Source organism: Zingiber officinale, chromosome 6A, assembly GCF_018446385.1.
Source record: "Zingiber officinale cultivar Zhangliang chromosome 6A, Zo_v1.1, whole genome shotgun sequence".
NCBI lineage: Eukaryota > Viridiplantae > Streptophyta > Magnoliopsida > Zingiberales > Zingiberaceae > Zingiber > Zingiber officinale.
This window is the reverse complement of record NC_055997.1, coordinates 130,713,328-130,736,520: the sequence shown is the minus strand read 5'-3', so window position 1 is coordinate 130,736,520 and position 23,193 is coordinate 130,713,328. Positions and strand designations below refer to the sequence as shown.

At 38.3% G+C, this 23,193-nt stretch overlaps 2 long non-coding RNA genes across 2 annotated transcripts; both read left to right on the top strand.

Annotated features, from left to right (window-relative positions):
- Positions 1-10,922: 10,922 nt before the first annotated feature.
- Positions 10,923-11,848, top strand: LOC121994420. Its single transcript, XR_006115711.1, has 2 exons — positions 10,923-11,399; positions 11,477-11,848. It is a non-coding gene; the product is annotated as an uncharacterized LOC121994420 (long non-coding RNA).
- A 250-nt stretch (positions 11,849-12,098) lies between these two features.
- LOC121998094 lies at positions 12,099-14,813 on the top strand. Its single transcript, XR_006116433.1, has 3 exons — positions 12,099-14,220; positions 14,303-14,555; positions 14,640-14,813. It is a non-coding gene; the product is annotated as an uncharacterized LOC121998094 (long non-coding RNA).
- Positions 14,814-23,193: the final 8,380 nt, after the last annotated feature.

Sequence of the window (23,193 nt, the reverse complement as noted above, 5' to 3'; positions counted from 1 at the left end):
CAAAGGTACCCCACTCGGCTTGCTTGGGATAGTAAAAGTAGTGGAATATTTTTGGGTCCAAGGGGATGTTGTTCAGCTTGAACAAAACTATCACTCCGCTCAGCAGCCTAATAGAGTTGGGAACTACCTGGCCGAGCGGAATGCGGAAATAGTTGCAGACTTCTAAGAAAAATTTGTGAGGTGGAAAACGCAGTCCGGCCAGAAATTGGTCTCGGAAGAAAAGCACTGTGCCGGACGGCGGTTCATGAGGCCGAGCGGCTGGTGTGGCTAACACTATTTGGTGGTCGGTCGGCAGGTCATAAGTCCGGACGAGACGCAAGGCGTCTTCCTCATCAAAACGGCTCTCCATGGTCGTGTACCATAGACCTGGAGCGCCGCCAGTCGACTGTGAAGTGCTAGTCATGGTCAAGGGACGAGAATATAGAATGCCGAGGGAAGGGGTGAGCAAAGAATGGAGCAGAAGCCGATTGAAGGAAACAGGTAACAAAAAGAAGAAAGCGCTGGGAACAAGAGAAAAGGCCTTACAAACAAAGAAGATGATCGACGAAGGGCCGAGGTTTGCCGAAGAGTTAAGGGGCGAGGTTGCCGGAAGAGAATACGAGCAGAGAAGTGCAGGCGGCGGAAGCGGAGCCGCAAGCTTTATATTGCCGCCGGAAGCAACCTCCACCGTCCGATCCAGGTCGTCGATATCGAGGTTGTCATCGGATCGTCTGTTTCAAACGGCGGTCGTCCCATCGGAAGTGACGTAACCGCCATACTCGACAAATGCACGGTCGCCACGTGTCAGCCAGTTACTAGCCGCATTTAATGAGCTCCCCTTACCGTGCGCAGAGCACGTGATGGGTAGTGGGGAGAACAACGAACATCGATTCCCAGAAAATACAAGGCATGGACAAAGTGTCGCCGGACGGATGGATATCGCCGCACGGAGGAGCATCTTTATGCCTCGCCGAGCGGCCTAAGGCAATGATCATTGTTCGACAGATCGGCAGTCTTCGCCTCCTTCGACTAGACTCGAGAGGAAGACAAGTGATCCGCGGTAAAATCCGGAACCCCATAAGGAGTCAACGCCGAGGGAGGTCAAAGCCAGGGCTCACGGAAAAGGGCGAGCCGACCGACTCAAGAAAGAGAAATCGATAGTAAAGGCACCGGTAGGGACCAGGTCCGACGCTCAAATAAGCAAAGGCGCAATGACCGAGCGGAAGGAGGTGCCGCCGGACGGCGAAGAATCAAGGCCGCGGACGACGCTCATTGCCCGCTTCGGGCCGCACCGACGGGTAAAAGACGGACATCTTCGACACCAAGTCGTATGGCTGTGTCATACTTCTAGTTTGACAACGGGTGGTCCTGCCGTCCCATCAAAGAACATGCTCGGACTGTGGCAGCATGGTGTCAGGTAAGCTCTCTGACAAGTGCATACCGTGGTATGGGTTGCTGACACGTACGCTCCTTGGTGGGCGTGCATCAGTTCCTTCTCTGTCTTATATAAAGAGGTCATTACTTCGCCAAAGGTACGCAGAATACGAATTTGGCATCCACTTTCTCCACCACTTACCTGACTTGAGCGTCGGAGGGCCGTCGCCGGGACACCCCTCCCGGCTCGGTTTTGTTGCAGGTTCGCCGGAGCACTCGAGGATCCAGCGGAGAGCGCCACGTGCCCAGCGTCCATTGACTCTTGATTCGGACAGGATCAAAGTAAAAAGAAAAATTAAAAATAAAATAAATTTAAGTATTTACGGAGTATTGAAATATGTTTAGGGAATATATTCAGGATTAGGGATTTATATATGAAAATATTAATTTTTTAAAAAATTTAAAACTAAAAACAATAATATATCGTATGTTATTTTATTATTATTATTATTATTTTAAATTTTGAATTAAAAAAATTAATTAAAATATTTTTTTAAGATTTTATTTTAGGTTCATGCTTCTCAATTAGATTATAATTTTTAAACTATTTTTTTAAAGATTTTATCTCTAGGGTTTAGACTTCCCAATTGGATTATAGTGTTTAGTAAAAAGAAAAATTTAAAATAAAATAAATTTAAGTATTTATAGAGTATTGTAATATATTTAGGTGATATATGTATGTATTATGAATTTATCTAAGGAATTATTAATTTTTTTAATTCAAAATCGTAAAAAAATAATTAAAAAAAAATTTGATATGCTGCGCGCGTACAGTCACGCATTGTGCAGCGCACAGCATATCATGATTATATATATATATATATAAAATATTTTTTTAATAAAATCTAATCGTAATAAAATTCTACCGTATTTTTCTTAAACAAAAATTAAACAATTCTTTTAAAAATATCTTTTAATAAAAAAAGTTAATATTTGCTTAATAATATTTATTTGAGATGATAATTAATAAGAGTGAAATAATAATAATAATAATATTTACTTGGTAATATTTCTATCCATATACGTGGGAAAATTATTTTTTAAGAATAATTATTTCCAAAAACTAATTCAAAATAAAAGTATATTAATTTAGAAAATCTTATTACTTTTGTCTCTTTCTCGTCTCGCAGAATACCATGGAGGCGGATCTAATTTAGGGCTGTGTCACTCTCGTCTCTCGAGTGCCTCCTCCACCTCCCCTTCCACGCCATCATTGTCGCTCAGGCTGTCTGTAAACGTTGGAAGAATGAACTCGACTCGTCGTCCTTCTATCGCATCCGTAGGGTCGCCGACCTCTCCCACTACAAGAAGGGTTGCAACAATGCCATGATCATCGGGCAGACGCTGGTGGTGATCAGCGGATGGAACATGCAAACATGTTGGAAAATCGTCGTACCAGCGATGCCCACATTTACGACCTAATCTCCGACGCTCGATGCCTAAGCACACCAAAGTGGAAGAGAGAAGATGATGGTGGCGGAGGTTACATTGAGTATGGACGCCGACAGAAGTTAGGACTGCGGCCAAATAAGGTTGAGAATATGCTATAGTTTTAACTGAGGTGTGAAAACAACATTAAATTAAGTTAATTTGAAAGATCACGTTATAACATTATAATGTGAAATTTTTTATTTTCTTATTTTGGAATATTGAAATTTTTTGTTTATTACATTTAATTTGTGTTTTTATTGGATGTTCATGATAGCATTCTTTTAATGAATAAATAAGTTTAAAAGGATTTCTTTTTAATTATTGCACCCATATCTAATAATAATAATAATAATAATAATAATAATAATTATTATTATTATTATTATTAAAAAGAACATCACACCCCACTGGAATTTAATGTTTAAATTTAAAATCAGCATGTCAAAAAATTAAAATCAACTAAATACTTTAGTTGAAAGAACTGTGGGAGGGAGTAACTTTTTGATTTCTATTAACACTTCTTAATTTTAAGAACAAATATCATTAGACTATTTAAAGGTAAAAAAAAAATAATAAATTTATAGTAAAAATTATAATAGATGATTAATTATGTCCTATTTAAATTGATAGATAATAGTAAAGATGGATGGCAATTCATGTTTAAATACCATTTCTATCTTTCTTGAGCTGTGTTATCGGTCGTCCATAATAAAATTATCTTGGTTTACCGATAAAATATTTCGTCGGTATATTTAGTTATCGATAGAGTTCTGACAAAATATTATTTGTCAGGAGAAAATTTATCAGAAATAATTTTCTGAAATGCAAACTTCTATCGTTAATTATTCCGATGGAATGAATCTGTAATTTGTCCTAGAATCTGAGAAAAAATCTGGGATGAAAACGATTCGTTGTAGATTTATAGGTTTTTCATGATTTGGTTACAAAAATCGATTTTGTCGTCAAAATTGGGACGAATTCCAAATTTTAAATTCCAAATTTTAAATAATTTTGTGATGGATATATTTTTTTTTTTTTGCAAAATTAGTGACAAATTTGACAATGAAAATAATCCCAAAATTTGATAAAAATTTTTAAATTTTTTTTCATAGAATTTGACGTCCCAACCATTTTTATAAAGAAAATATTTTATAGATTAATTCCAAAATTAATGGTAGAATATGACATTATTTGAATACTATAAAAAATAATATGTACATGACGGTTATTAAGACACTCAAAACTTCTATTTAAAATAGTAATATGAAAATAAACTAACTTTTTTAAACACTAAAAACTAATTAAGTTATTAAATTTAAACAAAGAAGATAAAGAAACAACATAATAAACTATTATATTAAAAAATAATAAATATTGAAAAATCAAATCTAATTGCAAAATGTATTAGATGAAAAAAATATTGATAGACCAAAAATCTTTAATAACTCAAAGTATGAAATGTAGTATTGCTAAATTAAACAATTTTACTATTTTGTTTTGTTGCAATTGGGTATATATATATAAAACGTGGTGGGCTCGTCTATGCATATATAAATTCAGATATATGGATTTAATTTTTTTTAAAATCAAATACTTTTTAAGATATAACACTATATCTATCTCGAAAAGATAGAACACTATATCTACTTGAAAAGTTTTTTTAAATATTATAATTAAAGAGGAAAGTATCTTATTAATTTAAATTCATTATAATTTAATCATTAAATCTTAAAATTATCAACACTAAATATAAATATAAATATAAATATAAATATAAATAATATAGTCTGGGAATATTTAAAAATTTTAATCTTGAACATTATAATCGGAAACCTTAACTCTAAAGAAAAAAAAAAATCTTATTTGCTCAAATATATTATAACTCAACTTTTAAATCTTAAAATCTTAAATTTTAAATACATATAATATATCTCAAAATAAAATTAAAAAATTTACTAAATGAATCCAGGCATCTGAATTCATTCCAGGTGTCTGAACCATATCACGCACGCACCTAAATGAATTTCAGACATCCTGAATTAAATCCATCCACATGTGTATCACACACACACATATATATATATATATATATATATATATAATCTAATCGTAATAAAATTCTACATTATTTTGCTTTTAAAAAATAAAAAATTCTTTTAAAATACCTTTTAATAAAAAAAGTTAATATTTGTTTAATAATATTTATTTGAGATGATAATTAATAAGAGTGAAATAAAAAGAAAATAATAATATTTACTTGGTAATATTTCTATCCATATATATGGAAAAATTATTTTATAAAAACTAATTCAAAGTAAAATTATATTAATTTAGAAAATTTTATTACCTTTTGTCTCTTAATACTGATCTCAGGACTGTCGGACTGGCTCTCAAATCCCTCCTTCGCCTCCCCTTCCACGCTATTCTCGTCGCTCGGGCTGTCTGTAAGTGTTGGAAGAACGAACTCGACTTGCCGTCCTTCTATCGCATCCGTAGGGCCTCCAGCCTCTCCCACTGCGTCGTCTCGTTGCTCCTTCAGGGCAAGCTCTTGCCCACCGTCGGCAAGTTGCACCTAGCCCGATGAATTTAATATTTAAATTTAAAATCGGCATGTCAAAAAATTAAAATCAACTAAATAATTTACATGAAATACTTAGAGCACTCTTTTAATTTCTATTCATTTCTTCTTATTTGTTTAAAATAATAATAATAACACTTTTTAATTTTAAGAACAAATATCATTTAAATTAGTACACTATTTAAAGGTAAAAGGAAAAAATAATAAATTTATAGTAAAAATTATAATAGATGATTAATTATGTCATATTTAAATTGATAGATAAATTCATGTTTAAATAAATCATTTATTGTGATCCATTTCTATATTTCTTGAGCTATGTTATAGGTCGTCCATCATGAAATTATCTTGGTTTATCGATGAAATATTCCGTCGATATATTCGATTATTGATAGAGTTTTGACGGAATATTATTTGTCGGGAGAAGATTTGTCGAAATAATTTTTCAGACGAAATGTAAATTTCTATCGTTAATTTTCCCGATGGGATGAATCTGTAATTTGTTCTAGAATCTGAGAAAAAATTTGGGATGAAACGATTCGTTGCATATTTGTAAATTTTTCATGATTTGGCTATGAAAATTGTTTTTAACTAAAATTGGGATGAATTACAAATTTAAATTTTGTGATAGATATTTTTTTTTAAAATTAGTGATAAATTTGGCAATAAAAATATAATTCCTCCCAAAATTTGACAATAAATTTTAATTTTTTTTCACAGAATTTGGCATACCAATAATTTTTATAACGAAAATATTTTGTAAATTAGTCCATTATTCGTAGTAAATACTCTAGAGAATAATATGTACAGAATAGTTCTTAAGGCACTCAAAAACTTCTATTTAATATAATAATACGAAAATAAATTAACTTTTTTAAACACTAAAAACTAATTACGTTTTTAAATAATCAAATCATGTAATTGCAAAATGCATTAGATGAAAAAAATATTGATAGACCAAAAATCTTTAATAACTCAAAGTATGAAATGTAGTATTGCTAAATAGAATAATTTAACTATTTTCTTTTGTTGCACTTGATTGATATATATAAATATATATATATATATATATATATATATATATACCCTAAACTCTAACCATAAATAGATATAATATATACTAAAATAAAAAAAACTTATTAAATGAATCTAGGCACTTTAATTCATTTCAAGCGTTTAGACCATGTCGTGCACGGGCATAAATAATAATATTTATTTGAGATGATAATTAATAAGAGTGAAATAAAAAGAAAATAATAATAATAATAATATTTACTTGGTAATATTTCTATCCATATATATGGAAAAATTATTTTGCAAAAACTAATTCAAAGTAAAATTATATTAATTGAGAAAATTTTATTACCTTTTGTCTCTTAATACTGATCTAATTTCAGGACTGTCGGACTTGCTCTCAAGTCCCTCCTTCGCCTTCCCTTCTACGCTATTCTCGTCGCTCGGGTTGTCTACAAGTGTTGGATGAACGAACTCGACTTGCCGTCCTTCTATCGCATCCGTAGGGCCTCCGGCCTCTCCCACTACGTCGTCTCGTTGCTCCTTCAAGGCAAGCTCTTGCCCACCGTCGGCAAGTTGCACCTAGCCCGATGAATTTAATATTTAAATTTAAAATCGGCATGTCAAAAAATTAAAATCAACTAAATAATTTACATGAAATACTTGAGAGCACTCTTTTGATTTCTATTCATTTCTTCTTATTTGTTTAAAGTAATAATAATAACACTTCTTAATTTTAAGAACAAATATCATTTAAATTAGTACACTATTTAAAGGTAAAAGGAAAAAATAATAAATTTATAGTAAAAATTATAATAGATGATTAATTATGTCGTATTTAAATTGAAAGATAAATTCATGTTTAAATAAATCATTTATTGTGATCCATTTCTATATTTCTTGAGTTATGTTATAGGTCGTCCATCGTGAAATTATCTTGGTTTATCGATGGAATATTCCGTCGATATATTCGATTATTGATAGAGTTTTGACGGAATATTATTTGTCGGGAGAAGATTTGTCGAAATAATTTTTCAGACGAAATGCAAATTTCTATCGTTAATTTTCCCGATGGGATGAATCTGTAATTTGTTCTAGAATCTGAGAAAAAATTTGGGATGAAACGATTGGTTTCAGATTTGTAAATTTTTCATGATTTGGCTATGAAAATCGTTTTTAACTAAAATTGAGATGAATTACAAATTTAAATTTGAGAAATGATATTCATCTAGAATTTTCATCTAGAAAATTCATCTAGATAGACGCATAAATGATGGGCCCACAAAAAGTGAAACGGTGGATCCCATCATTTATGTGTCTATCTAGATGAATTTTCTAGATGAAAATTCTAGATGAGTATCACAGCTCTTTAAATTTTGTGATAGATATTTTTTTTTTTAAAATTAGTGATAAATTTGACAATGAAAATATAATTCCTCCCAAAATTTGATAATAAATTTTAATTTTTTTTCACAGAATTTGGCATACCAATAATTTTTATAACGAAAATATTTTGTAGATTAGTCTATTATTTGTAGTAAATACTCTAAAGAATAATATGTACAGAATAGTTCTTTGCACTCAAAAACTTCTATTTAAAATAATAATACGAAAATAAATTAACTTTTTTAAACACTAAAAACTAATTACGTTTTTTAATAATCAAATCATGTAATTGCAAAATGCATTAGATGAAAAAAATATTGATAGACCAAAAATCTTTAATAACTCAAAGTATGAAATGTAGTATTGCTAAATTGAATAATTTTACTATTTTCTTTTGTTGCATATATATATATATATATATATATATATATATATATATATATATATATATATATATACCCTAAACCCTAACAATAAATAGATATAATATATACTAAAATAAAAAAAAACTCATTAAATGAATCTAGACACTTGAATTCATTCCAAGTATTTAGACCATGTCGTGCACGGGCATAAATAATAATATTTATTTTAGATGATAATTAATAAGAGTGAAATAAAAAGAAAATAATAATAATATTTACTTGGTAATATTTCTATCCATATATATGGAAAAATTATTTTACAAAAACTAATTCAAAGTAAAATTATATTAATTTAGAAAATTTTATTACCTTTTGTCTCTCTAATTTCAGGACTGTCGGACTGGCTCTCAAGTCCCTCCTTCACCTGTCCTTCCACGCTACCTCGTCGCTCGGGTTGTCTGTAAGTGTTGGAAGAACGAACTCGACTTGCTGTCCTTCTATCGCATCCATAGGGCCTCCGGCCTCTCCCATTGCGTCGTCTCGTTGCTCCTTCAGGGCAAGCTCTTGCCCACCGTCGGTAAGTTGCACCTAGCCCGATGAATTTAATATTTAAATTTAAAATCGGCATGTCAAAAAATTAAAATCAACTAAATAATTTACATGAAATACTTGAGAGCACTCTTTTGATTTCTATTCATTTCTTCTTATTTGTTTAAAGTAATAATAATAACACTTCTTAATTTTAAGAACAAATATCATTTAAATTAGTACACTATTTAAAGGTAAAAGGAAAAAATAATAAATTTATAGTAAAAATTATAATAGATGATTAATTATGTCGTATTTAAATTGATAGATAAATTCATGTTTAAATAAATCATTTATTGTGATCCATTTATATATTTCTTGAACTATGTTATAGGTCATCCATCATGAAATTATCTTGGTTTATCGATGGAATATTCCGTCGATATATTCAATTATTGATAGAGTTTTGACGGAATATTATTTGTCGGGAGAAGATTTGTCGAAATAATTTTTCAGACGAAATGTAAATTTCTATCGTTAATTTTTCGGATGGGATGAATCTGTAATTTGTTCTAGAATCTAAGAAAAAATTTGGGATGAAACGATTCATTGCAGATTTGTAAATTTTTCATGATTTGACTATGAAAATCGTTTTTAACTAAAATTGGGATGAATTACAAATTTAAATTTTATGATAGATATTTTTTTTTTAAAATTAGTGATAAATTTGGCAATGAAAATATAATTCCTCCCAAAATTTGACAATAAATTTTAAATTTTTTTCACAGAATTTGGCATACCAATAATTTTTATAACGAAAATATTTTGTAGATTAGTCCATTATTCGTAGTAAATACTCTAGAGAATAATATGTACAGAATAGTTCTTAAGCACTCAAAAACTTCTATTTAAAATAATAATACAAAAATAAATTAACTTTTTTAAACACTAAAAACTAATTACGTTTTTAAATAATCAAATCATGTAATTGCAAAATGCATTAGATGAAAAAAATATTGATAGACCAAAAATCTTTAATTACCGAAATTATGAAATGTAGTATTGCTAAATTGAATAATTTTACTATTTTCTTTTATTGCACTTGATTGATATATATATACCCTAAACCCTAACCATAAATAGATATAATATATACTAAAATAAAAAAAAAATTATTAAATGAATCTAGGCACTTGAATTTATTCCAAGCGTTTAGACCATGTCGTGCACGGGCATAAATAATAATATTTATTTGTCCCCAGGGCGTAGCACAGATGGGGAGTGCATGGTTCTGTGGCTGAAAGGTCCAGGGGTCGATCCCCGGGGTGCCACTGCCTGAGGTTAACGTCTCCGCTATGCACTTTCCACCTGTGTACCTGCATTTACCTCCTTTATATCCGTGGGACCGACTCTAGAGGGGCCGCTGATGTGGCGGTTCCACATTTTTTTATTTTATAAATAATAATATTTATTTGAGATGATAATTAATAAGAGTGAAATAAAAAGAAAATAATAATAATAATAATATTTACTTTGTAATATTTCTATCCATATATATGGAAAAATTATTTTACAAAAACTAATTCAAAGTAAAATTATATTAATTTAGAAAATTTTATTACCTTTTGTCTCTTAATACTGATCTAATTTCAGGACTGTCGGACTGGCTCTCAAGTCCCTCCTTCACCTCCCCTTCCACGCTATCCTCGTCGCTCGGGCTGTCTGCAAGTGTTAGAAGAACGAACTTGACTTGCCGTCCTTCTATCGCATCCGTAGGGCCTCCGGCCTCTCCCACTGCGTCGTCTCGTTGCTCCTTTAGGGCAAGCTCTTGCCCACCGTCGGCAAGTTGCACCTAGCCCGATGAATTTAATCACTATGTAAAAATCTGTAATAGACTTCGCCACTGTTTACTTCAGTAATTAGTAATAACGAAGTAATATACGATAATCAACTTCGCTAATAAATTTGATACAGTAAATATGATTTTAGACTTCGTAGGTTAAAAAATACGGACCTCACTTTCAATTCTATCTGACATTTTACTTCATAATATATATTTAATGAAGTAGTAAGTTATTAAATAAAATTGATATGTCTCAATGATGAAGTAATAACTTTAAATTGGTTAAAAATTTTTCTATGTTGAACGGATTTATTATTTTTTCACCTATTGTCTGCTAAAACCCTAAGTCATCCTTTACTTTGTTTTATTTGTCTTTCGCCGAAAGCACTTCACAACATCCTCCCGACACAATCCTTAGCATTTTTTCCCCGATTCAAGCCTTCACATTTTACCCAACGGTCAGCCTTCTCGTTTTTCCTCGATGCACAGCTTTTGCTTTGAGACATCTTCACTTCCATTCCTCTCTACACTCTAGGTTTCTTCCTTCTCCCATCCCCGTCTTTCATTTCCTCTCTGCTACGCCATTAGGGCTCTTCATCTCTGTAGTGCCGTCGGCGGATCAACCTTTGATAGGTCATCCTCTTTGAGGTTTCCTGTCCACGGGAAGAAGATGCAACATGAGCAATTTCTACAATTTTTTCCGCAAGCCCAAGGACACAAAGAATATCTGCAAGAGGAAAAAGTTGACTCCAACAAGGAAGTCTCCATCGATGATATTTTGTCTTCCAATCCAACGATGAAGAAGTTCACTGAGCTTTTCTTCTCTTCGTCCTCCTCCAAGGTTGGCCCCCTGTTCCAGTTTGATTTTTCATGGAGATCTAGGTCAAGCATGACAGTTGCGCCTTGGCTGCGCTCAAGATGAAGATCAAGTTCTCCAAGGATGCACTTGCCATCCGCGAGTGAGTGCTGAAGAGGGCAGAGGAGGCTCTCATGGGCAAGTCCAAGCCTGGCGGAGGGGCGCCATCCACGAGTGGGTGCTGAACAGGGCAGAGGAGGCTCTCAAGGGCAAGTTCATAGGTACACTAATTACATTGTGCTCTAAAGGTATGTGATTTTTATGATGCATCTGTTGGCATGTGTTTTTTCTAATAATGATTTCCTTGAACATGTATACTATTCACATGTATTGTTCAATAAGGCATTATACTAAGGCTCTGTTTACTTGGGAGAGCGGAAAGCAAAATTAAGGAAAAGTTTTCACGGTGGAAAAGTTTCCGTCGTTTACTTCATTAAAATTTTCCGAAGGAAAAGTAACGCAATCCATCAGCGTATAATTTTGGAGCCAAAATTGATCACCTCAAAATCGGACGGAAAGCAGCGGATGGAAAAAAAATGACGCATGTACCCCTTTTGCATTCACAAAATTACATTATATACCAAAAAAAAATGACGCATGTAGCCTTTTTAACTCACAAAATTACACTATGTACAAAAAAAATGACGCATGCACCCTTTTTTATTTACAAAATTACATCACAAGTATTCACTTTCCTCTATCAAGGTAAACAAGTGTGCAAAGGAAAAGATTTCTTCACCCTTTCTTTTCTCTTCCTCCAAAGATAACTTTCTATCGTTGATTCCTTTCTTTTCCTCATCCACACTCTAGAGTAAACATAGCCTAAGGGTTCGATCATTTAATCTGCATAATGTGTTTATTAGTTGGGCTTATTGTGTGAAGATTGTAGTATAGGATTTCTCATATATTTTAACCAGTTGTGTTTCATCATCTTTTCTTCTATTTCTAAGTAAAGCACTTACATGTAGAAAGGATATTTGCTATACAAAATTCATGCATTCCAATTTATCATAAATAGACATAATGTTCTTGTAAGGTGATTCCAATGTAAGTTGCACATTTCTGGTGGCTGGATTTGTTAAAAGCAAACATAATGATCATGCTATAAAGTTAAATTATTTAAATACTGCTTTACTTTGTATTTAGACATCCAAGCTTAGCAGTGATGACATAATGCATGTTTGTTCATATCTCAATAACAATCTCTTTATTTCTTTCTAGTTTATATATCATCACAAGCTAGTATGTTTAATACCAGGGGATTTGAAACCTTTCATTATAAGATCAGTCCCATAACTTTGGTTCAATAAGCTATATGTGTTCTTACACTAGCACAAGACTCTTTGTTCAACATTCTCAAGATTTATCGCATTCAAATGATTTGAAATTTGTTTTTCCCATATCAAACTAAAGCTATGAATGTGGCTGGACCTTTAACTACTATGGAATCATTAACCGTGTCAATATGTACTGGAATCTGATTCATTAGTTTAAGATGACTATTGGTGCTTATGAGATGTCTGTCTTAGCACTATTAATGAACTCTAGTATTTTCAACATGCTTTGCTTTGTTCACATGCTTTTCTTTGGTTTACATGGGGTAAATTTAGATTTGACCTTAATTTTTCTTAAAGACGATCCTTATAGAGAAGAGTGATAATGCTTGATGTTAGATAATACTTGATGTTAGACATTAAGGATTGTAGCAACTCTTAAAGTATAGTGTTGTTTGTTCTTTTGCATTTACAAGTTCCTGCATTTATTGATTGTGTAGTGTTATTTGTTCATTTGCATTTGCAATTCTATGGAATATAATTTGTTTGCTTACAAGTATTTGTAGTTAAGGATTGCAGCACGTAATGGTGTTAAGGATTGCAACAAGTCTTTATAGTTTGTTTGCTTACACATTTTAAAGCTTGTTTGCTTACACGTTTTAAAGTTTGCTTGCAATATTAATGTTTGTTTGCTTACACCTGCAAAATACCAAAGTATTAAATTAGTTTTTGAAATGTTTGTTTGCTTACACCTGCAATATTAAGGTTTGTTTGCTTACACGTTTTCAACAAGTATATCTTACAACAACATATGCTTACACCTCCAAGTATGCTGACACCTGCAATATTAATTTGTTTGCTTACAAGTAATTCTTTATTAAGGTCATGGTTCCAAGTATTTACAAATTGAACAGACTTTATTTGCTCGTTTACATTTGTAATTCTTTGGAATATAGTTTGTTTGCTTACAAGTCTTTATAGTTAAGGATTGTATTAATGTATATTTTTATTAATGTTCATTTTCAACGGACATACTAATGCAGTCAACAGATTGTTAAGTTGTTACGTTTTAATATGTTAAGCTATGCATATGAGTGTTGTGTTAATTCAACAAAGCCAATGCACATGAATTTGCAAGGCATCCGAAGCTAATGGAAGAATCATTCTGCTTTGACTCTCTCAAGAGGTCCCCAAGCATAAAAAACTCAGCTACTCTATCTCCCCTTGAGTTAACCATATCATCCCTACTTAAATGTTTTTGTTCCTTGAGAATATTCCTCATAACAGAATTATAAATATCTTCCTCTAATTTCTCAAGTGGTATAGAATCTTCTTGTCATCCTCCAATTTCTCAAGTGTTTGGACTTGTTTTCTATATATATTCCTACTACATGCTAGTCAATATTATATTTTCATTTGTGCATGTACCATTGGATCTTGACTATAATTAATGAAGATAAGAATATGATATATTTATTGGACTCTTTGAGTAACAGGAACCGAGACTATGCTTGACAAACTATTGTGACAAAGTAAGTAGTAGATTATACTGATTTGGAATGCATTCAATTCATTATAGGTTGTAAAAATAATTTTCTATTGTTTACAATGTAGTGGGGTCAAGATATACAATGCATCAAGGGGTATTTCAAAAGGACCAGGTTTTAAATAATTGACAGTATGTATTGTGACCATGTATTTAGACAACAATTAATAATTTTTATTATTTGGATTGTGACTTCTTGCATGACATTTTCAATTTCATTAGGGTAATCTTAAATAAAATAATGGTGTTCAATGTGAATATTGTGTGATGCAGTACATGAAAGAGATAGTCTTGGATGAAGATCCACAATTGGAGAGAAAGGTGAATTTCTTCTTTATGAAATATTTTCTTTATAAAATATTAAGTCATTTTTTATTGATCCTCAAACTTCTATTAATTTTTCAGTTTGCAGCATCAAAAAATAAACAGTATTACAATCAATCTCAGTATGATGAAGTCAGAAGTGAATGGAGCGAATTCGTCTATTTTTATGTAGGTGCCTAAGTGTAGGCTATGATATAAATTTTAGACATGTATTTAGAGATTTTTGGATACAAAAGCTTTTGGGTTATAGTTAAACATGTCTTTTATGAATACACTTTTGGATTGTATTTGATACATATTTGTGATATATTTGTTTAATTTTGGTGGCAAAAATATTGTGTTGTAGTAAAATATTATAATCTAAATTTTTGTCAATTAAAATTGTATTGCAGTAAAATATGGTCAATTACTTTGATACTATAAATAAATGATGAAGTAATACGAAAAACAAGACTTCACTAAATTTAAATAGTGGTGTAGTTAAAAAAACTATTTACTTCACTATTGATCAAATTTATGAAATAGTTCATATAAATTACTTCGCTACATTGATTTTGTTGTTGTAGTAAAATATACTCTATTACTGTTATATTACAATAAAGTAATACAATAATAAATACTTCAACCAAGACAAATTATGCAGAAGTAAAATTAAACTTTTACTACACCAGAATTCAAAATTTGTGAAGTTGTATACCTATTTTACTTCATCAAACAACGAAACCTATGAAGTAATATAACATCAACTACTTCGGTCATTTTACTGGTCTCGATGAAGTAATAGAGTTTTTTTACTTCGAAAACGGTCCAATTTTGAACCGGTTTTGGACCGGTGATAGACTTCAGTGAAAGTGTGGTGAAGTTAAAAATTGACCTTTTTACTTCACGTGTGTCTACTTCGGTAATTATCTTCCTATTACTTCGGATAATATCCAAAGTTTATTGTCGATTTTCACATAGTGAATATTTAAATTTAAAATCGGCATGTCAAAAAATTAAAATCAACTAAATAATTTACATGAAATACTTGAGAGCACTCTTTTGATTTCTATTCATTTCTTCTCATTTGTTTAAAGTAATAATAATAACACTTCTTAATTTTAAGAACAAATATCATTTAAATTAGTACACTATTTAAAGGTAAAAGGAAAAAATAATAAATTTAAAGTAAAAATTATAATAGATGATTAATTATGTCGTATTTAAATTGATAGATAAATTCATGTTTAAATAAATCATTTTGTGATCCATTTCTATATTTCTTGAGCTATGTTATAGGTCGTCCATCATGAAATTATCTTGGTTTATCGATGGAATATTCCGTCGATATATTCGATTATTGATAGAGTTTTGACGGAATATTATTTGTCGGGAGAAAATTTGCCGAAATAATTTTTCAGACGAAATGCAAATTTCTATCGTTAATTTTCCCGATGGGATGTGATCCTGTCCGAACCAGAAGTCAACAGACGCTGGGCACGTGGCGCTCTCCGGCTCGCTGATGTAGATCTCCCACGGGTGGCACGATGCTCCGGCTAACCTGCACAGAAGTCGAGCCGGGAAGGGGGTTCCCGGCGGCGACCCTCCGACGCTCAAGTCAGGTAAATTACGATGAACAAGGTGGCTCCCCAAAGTCTCAGAATACGTAGCAAATCCTCCCTCCAGTGAAACCTGAGGTTCTTTATATAGAGCTGTGAAGGGTTTGGGCACGCGTACCGATGTGCATACGTGTCCTCTGTCCTTTCCTAGGTATGCGGCTGTCAGAAAGCTTACCTGTCCTTTCCTAGGTATGCGGCTGTCAGAAAGCTTACCTGTCCTTTCCTAGGTATGCGGCTGCCAGAAAGCTTACTTGACCCATATCGCTACAGTCAAAGCATGCCCTCGATGGGACAGTTGAATCCCCTGTCACAAGATTTGGAGCATGGCACACACGTGAAACCTACCGGTTGTCAGAGAAAGAAATCCTCTGGCCTTTTCCTTTGCTCCAAACTTGTCGTCCGAGCGGACAGATCCCTCAACATCCGACCGGACATCCGCGGTGGTTTACTTGTGCTTTGTGGAGACTAATAAACAGGGGTGCTTTATGACTGTGGTCGATCAAAAGGTCAGCTCGGTCCATGACCTTTTTAACTGAGCGTCGGAACCCCGATTTGACAGGGTGCCTCCCCACCATAAGTGCGAGCCGGCCGGACCCATCCGGGTATTCGATTCCATCGGCCTGCCGGCAGTCCGGTCGGACCGGCCGTCTACAGCCGTCCGTCCGGTCGGACCACACTCTACCCGGATGGACGGCTGCTCCGATGACTTCCACTTGGCGTTGACTTTGCAAGAGGGGGGGCCCGCTCTTACTACCGGATCACTTGTCTCCCCTTCAAGTCTAGTCGAAGGAGGCGAATAGTCCGACTGACTGGACTGTGAGTCTAGCCGAACTGCTCGTCCATGCTAATACTCTCCGCCCGGTCAGCGGCAGAGATATCCTTGAATGAATCAAGGATGGCCTTCACCGGATCTCCTCGCATTCTGCGCCAATCTTCGATATCAAGGTTGATCATACCTTCATTAAATGCTCCGAATGATTGACTGCCACGTGGAGCAACGCCATCGGAGTACGGAGGCGGTGGCATGATGTTTTGATGTGATCGAAGCAATTCGAAATAAACGGCTAGATGCATGCTTCGATTCCTGTAACCTGGATCCGACGGTGGAGGCCGCCCGACCCTCACCCTATAAATTCTTAACACTTCCTTCTCACCTTCACTTGCCTCCATTACCTCTACTGTTGCCCTTTGCGCTTTGGAGTTCCGGCGATCTTGTTTCTGCCCTTTGACGCTCTTCGGCGCCTTTCTTCGATCCCTCTCATCTCAGTAAGCTTTTAGATCTTTCCTTCTTCCTTTCCGGTATCTAATTCGCATTTCTTCCCCTAGTTCCAGACTTTAAAACTCCTTTTCTTTGTCTTTGAAACTTCCTTTTTGCTTTCATCTGTCCGGATCATGGCCAGTTCTTCTCATCCCGAAGAACAATCCCTAGGCCCATGGTATACCACCATGCGGTCCCGTTTCGAACAACGGGATTTTGATATTTTGGCTGACAATTTCGAAATTCCCGAGGATTTTGAAGTTCGCCTAGCTGGTCCCGCCGCTCGGCCACACCGACCGCCGCGCGGCGGTTTCTGTGTCTTCTGCGACCAATTTACCGCCGGTCTGCGGTTCCCCGTGCATCCTTTTATAGTAGACGTTTGTAATTATTTTGGCGTGCCGCTCGGAAGTTTAGTACCAAATACCTTCCGTCTCCTCTGCGGTGTTGTCGTTTTGTTTAAGATTCATAACATTCCCCTCCGACCGGAGGTCTTCTTTTACTTCTATTACCCTAAGCAAGCCGAGCCGGGCACCTTTATGTTCCAAGCTCGGCCCGGTCTGGTCTTCTTCAATAAACTACCCACTTCCAATAAACATTGGAAGGACTATTATTTCTACATCCGCATGCCCAGTCAGCCAAACTTTCCGACCCAGTGGCAGGTCAGTCTACCTCCTACTCCCGAGTTGAAGAAATTCAAGACCCGACCGGATTATCTTCACGCCGCAAATGTACTAGCCGGTCTGCGGCTCGACATCAACAAACTTCTTCACGAGGGAGTGATGTACATTTTTGGGCTGAGTCCTATACGGACTCCTCTTCCGACCAGCTTCGGTAAGAATTTTGCTTGGGCATTTGCTTTAATTGCTAACTGATTTCTTCTTCTTTTCATGCAGCTGACATCGTTATGGACTCGGTGATGGCCGGCGTTCTGAAGAGAAAAGCAGCGGCGCTGGAGGCCGCGGCGACCAAGGAAATGGAGGCGCTGGGTATCCAGCCGGTCGGTTCTCACGAAGGAGAGAGCGGCACCCAGGCCGAATCGGACGCTCGGGCCTCTCAACAGCAGGTGGCGAGCGGAGCAACCCCCTCCAGGGAACCAACGGGGCCCGAGGAAGGGTCCGTTCGGGAAGAACAGCCACTGCAAAAGAGGCGCCGGGTAGAGACTCCGCTGCGATCGGCTACCTCCGCGGTCCGACCCTCCGACCGGGCCGCCGTGACTGCTAAAGGCAAGGCGCCTGTGCCCGAGACCATTTCGTCCGACCGGACTCCGTCTGACTGGGACGAGCTGACTGCTCCGGTTGAGGCCATTCCGGTCGACACTCTCCCCCCTGCTCACCGTTCAGCCCAACGCTCGACCATCCATTCGCGGCTTTCTGCGCCAGCTTCTGATCCCGGCCGGGCGATCCCTGGTCACGGTCGCACAATACGGGTAACTCTTCATCTTCCGACTGAAGAGTTGCTACCAGAAGCCGACCAGCCAACCGTGCCCGAGCACACCATTACTTTGAAGGGGCCCCTCGCCGAGATGTGGGCCGACGCTCGGGCGCGCGTAGCAATGATCCCCCTCCGGAACTTAGCCAACAGCCACATGCAAGCGGCTACGGGGGTAAGCTTGTTGAAGTTTTGTCATAATATTTCCGCTCGGCTTTTGACAACTGCGCCTTCTTGCTTCAGAGATGGGTGGAAGAGATAGCAGTTTCCAACCGCCTGGCCATGGCAGACGAGGAGATAAGGCAACTAAAGGCGGCAGGTGGTCCGAGCGGCTCCCAAGGCCCTTCCTACTCCGAGCTGCAAAAAGAGCTGAAGAAAGCTCAAACTCTGCTGGCTGCTGAGCAGAAGAAGACAGCTGACCAGGCCCACGCCCTAGCCGAGTCCGAGCGACAAGTCAAGTCGCTTGACGCAAAGATAACTCTGGCCACTACTCGGAAGAACACAGCCATCTCCGATCTGGAGAAGAAAAACGTGGAGGCCCGGGGCCTGGAGTTGAAGATAAAGGAGCTGACGGAGCAGCTCGACCAGGAGAAGGCAGGCCGCTCGGCCGATGCGAAGAAAATCGAACATCTGAATGAGGCCCTCACAAGCTCCCAGGCAACCTTCAAAGAATACCAGGATGCCGAGCCGAGCCGAGTTGCCGCTCTACGACAAAGCCATATCCGATCGCCCGAGTTCTCGGAGAAAATTTGCGAGCGGATGTACTCAGCTTTCGACTTGGCCATTACAGCCACTATGACTTATCTGAAGTCGAAGGGCCTTCTTCCGGAGTCCACCAATATTCCAGCCGGCGATCAGGTGGAGCTCCTGAACAACATTCCGAGGGACCTTTACGACTACATCGAGTAGTTCTTGTAATTTCGCCGCTCGGCTGAACATGAATCTTTTTGTACTTAGGCCACTCGGCCTAAGGTTTTAATTTCAATGAAATGCTTTCCTTTCGTGCACCCCCTCTTTTTGCACTGTCCCCTCGCTAATACTTGTGCTGCCCGCTCGTCTACTATCACACCTTTGACCTTCGAGGTGCATTCTCACAAGTGTTTTCCCCAGCCCTTCCGTTCGGCCGAATATCATCCGATGTTGCCAAGAATCGCTCGTTATAAGCCGACCAGAACTTTTGTACCTCGAATCTGAGCGGAACTTAGCGCCGGTTTAACTATCGGCGGAGAATACGGATAATTGTAGTGTCGACGATATTCCGCTCGGATTATTTATAGACGCCGAGGCGTCTCTAGATGTTTAACGTCGGTGCTCGACGGCGCGGTTATTTATAGCCGGTCGGCGCGGCTCTCGATGTTTAACGACGGTGCTCGTCGATCTTCCGCTCGGGGATTTATAGACGCCGGCTCGTCTCTCGATATTTAACGTCGGTGCTCGACGGCAGCCGGTCGGCGCGGCTCTCGATGTTTAACGACGGTGCTCGTCGATCTTCCGCTCGGGGATTTATAGACGCCGGCTCGTCTCTCGATTTTTAACGTCGGTGCTCGACGGCGCGGATATTTATAGTCGGTCGGCGCGGCTCTCGATTTTTAACGTCGGTGCTCGACGATCTTCCGCTCGGGGATTTATAGACGCCGGCTCGTCTCTCGATTTTTAATGTCGGTGCTCGACGGCGCGGTTATTTATAGCCGGTCGGCGCGGCTCTCGATGTTTAATGACGGTGCTCGTCGATCTTCCGCTCGGGGATTTATAGACGCCGGCTCGTCTCTCGATTTTTAACGTCGGTGCTCGACGGCGCGGTTATTTATAGCCGGTCGGCGCGGCTCTCGATGTTTAACGACGGTGCTCGTCGATCTTCCGCTCGGGGATTTATAGACGCCGGCTCGTCTCTCGATTTTTAACGTCGGTGCTTGACGACACGGTTATTTATAGCCGGTCGGCGCGGCTCTCGATGTTTAACGACGGTGCTCGTCGATCTTCCGCTCGGGGATTTATAGACGCCGGCTCGTCTCTCGATTTTTAACGTCGGTGCTCGACGCTATTACGATCGGCGGTCGACGCGGCGTTTAACGACGGTGCTCGTCGATCTTCCGCTCGGGGATTTATAGACGCCGGCTCGTCTCTCGATGTTTAACGTCGGTGCTTGACGGCGCGGTTATTTATAGCCTGTCGGCGCGGCTCTCGATGTTTAACGACGGTGCTCGTCGATCTTCCGCTCGGGGATTTATAGACGCCGGCTCGTCTCTCGATTTTTAACGTCGGTGCTCGACGGCGCGGTTATTTATAGCCGGTCGGCGCGGCTCTACGGTTTAACGTCTGGGCTAGACGGCCTTTAAGGCTAACTCCTTACCAGGTCGAGCGACCTTGGCCTTCCTTTCAGCAGAAAATACTTAATGTGCTTTCATCTTTCTACTTCCTGCATCGCAAGTACATAGGCGACCAAAAAGTATATAAATTTATGTTTAGCGCACCTTTCACCCAACTGGGAGAACGTACTCCTGGCCGAACGGCTCAGGGTCTGCTTCGTCGGGCATTTTGGCTCGGATAATTTACCTCCGACCGGACGGTACGGGGCCTTCGTTCATCGAGCGCTTGGCTCGACCCATTTACCCCCGGCCGAGCGGCGCGTGGCCTTCGTTCCTTGATGACGATGCCTTATATTTGTTCTTTTGATTTTTCATTTCTGCATTTCAAGTATTCAGTCGAAAAAAATACACAGGATGATTTACAGTGGTACACCTTTCATCCCGCCCGGTAAGGCTGGAGGTGGTTCGTGCTCCACGGCCTATCTAGCTGCCGACCGTCCTCATCCTCCAAATAATACGCGCCCGAGCGGAGCTTTTCGATGATTTTGAAGGGACCTGCCCACGGAGCTTCAAGCTTGCCGACGTCGCCGACCGGTTTGACTTTCTTCCAGACAAGGTCGCCGACCTGGAATGATCGGGGAATGACGCGCCGGTTGTAGTTTTGCTTCATCCGTTGACGGTACGCCATCAGCCGAACGGATGCCTTGGCACGCTCTTCGTCAACCAAATCCAGCTCCATATTCCTCCGCTCGGCGTTGCCTTCATCATAACACTGTACCCGGACGGACTCGACGCCGACTTCAACCGGAATGACCGCTTCACCGCCGTATACCAGATGAAAAGGTGTAACGCCCGTTCCTTCCTTAGGAGTTGTTCGGATGGCCCATAAAACGCCCGGCACTTCATCCGGCCAACTTCCTCCCACGTGGTCGAGCCGAGCGCGCAGAATACGGAGAATTTCCCGGTTGGCTACTTCGGCTTGATCGTTGCTGATGCCGTAGCTTTTGCACCAATCTTCCAGCACTTTCCCTGTGAATTGCCGCCCGTTATCGGAAACCAATCGGCGAGGTATACCGAACCTACATATGATGTGTTGCCAGATGAATTTCTTGACCATCTGCTCGGTGATCCTGGCTAGTGGCTCGGCCTCCACCCACTTGGAGAAATAATCGACCGCCACCAGCAAAAATTTCCTCTGCCCGGTCGCCATCGGAAATGGACCCACAATATCCATTCCCCATTGATCGAACGGACATGAAACGGTTGATGCTTTCATCTCCTCTGCCGGTCGGTGCGAGAAGTTGTGATACTTCTGGCATGAAAGGCATGTAGATACTGTCCGAGCGGCGTCTATTTGTAAGGTTGGCCAAAAGTATCCAGCTAGCAAAATCTTCTTGGCTAGTGATCGTCCGCCCGGATGTCCTCCGCACGATCCTTGATGTACCTCCTGGAGGATGTAAGCCGAATCTTCCGAGCTCACACACTTCAACAACGGGCGAGAGAAAGCCTTCTTGTAGAGCTGATCGCCGATAAGTGTGAACCGACTGACCCTCCTCCTGAGCAGCTGGGCTTCATCCCGATCGGCCGGTGTGGCTCCCGAGCGGAGGAACTCTATGATGGGTGTCCTCCAGTCGCTTGGAAATGTGAGGCCTTCCATCCGGTCGACGTGCGTCACCAGCAGTACTTTTTCAATTGGTTGCTGAATGGCGACCGACGTTATAGAACTTGCTAGTTTGGCCAACTCATCGGCTGCCTGGTTCTCCGTTCGGGGAATCTTTTGAATAAGGACCTCTCGGAAAGTGACTTTGAGTTTTTCAAAGGCTTCAGCGTAGAGCTTAAGCCGAACGCTGTTGATTTCAAAGGTACCAGAAAGTTGCTGAGCGGCCAACTGTGAATCCGAATAGAGTGTCACCCGACCGGCTCCTACATGCCGTGCTGCCTGCAATCCGGCTATGAGAGCCTCATACTCTGCTGTTGTTGGTGGCTTTGTAATCCAGTCGGACGGATAGGTGCATCTTTTCTTCTTGAGGTGAGAGCAGCAATAT